This window comes from Dioscorea cayenensis, chromosome 20 (assembly GCF_009730915.1).
Source record: "Dioscorea cayenensis subsp. rotundata cultivar TDr96_F1 chromosome 20, TDr96_F1_v2_PseudoChromosome.rev07_lg8_w22 25.fasta, whole genome shotgun sequence".
Lineage (NCBI taxonomy): Eukaryota > Viridiplantae > Streptophyta > Magnoliopsida > Dioscoreales > Dioscoreaceae > Dioscorea > Dioscorea cayenensis.
The window spans coordinates 24,484,905-24,485,663 of record NC_052490.1 but is presented as its reverse complement, the minus strand read 5'-3'; positions in this window follow the sequence as shown (position 1 = coordinate 24,485,663).

Below are 759 nucleotides of genomic sequence, written 5' to 3'. Positions count from 1 at the left end.
GCTGAATCGGCTTTAAATAGTGCTGGAATCGGGTTACTACACGGGCGTGGATGGTCCACGCGCCCGTGCGGAATTTCCACACGGGCGTGGATAATTTCCACATGCCCGTGTGGATTCTCTGTTTCTCGGGTTTCTCGGCCGGCTGTGAACAGTGCTCTGCTACAGTATTCGGCTTGAATAGCTTCCCAATTCCATACTTTTATCAGGGTAACGCAATGGGCACACGTTCACGTCGTGGATCACTTGCTTCTTCAATGGTGTACACATTGGTGGAGCTCCTGTTCTATGTGCATAAGTCGGAGTGCTCGAGTGCCTTTGTGCCCCTCCAAATGGATGTGCCAACTTGAATACGAGGAGGTTGGCACATACTCTAGCATCTGACATCGACCTATGTCTTCGCGTTTGAACCTTAGCAAGATTTCCTCCAAAATCGGTGCATTGTGATCCACATTGGCCTATTTCCTTCATACTCGGCCTCACAACCCTACCTGCATAAGAGTAACATAAAAACACACATATTAGTGTAAAAACCCGAGAAAAGTAATGCTCAACATAAGGAATTAACGCTTTGCATTCGTATCACACAAGCACTTATCAAAGATAAAAAGGGGACAAAGAATGTGGTTGCCGATCATCTGTCAAGATTAGAAGATTGTGAGGGACAACAACCGGCAAACAAGGAATCAGAATCAAATGATACCCCATGGTTTGCGGATTTTGCGAATTATCTATCAGGAAGGGTATTGAAGCAGGTTTAAG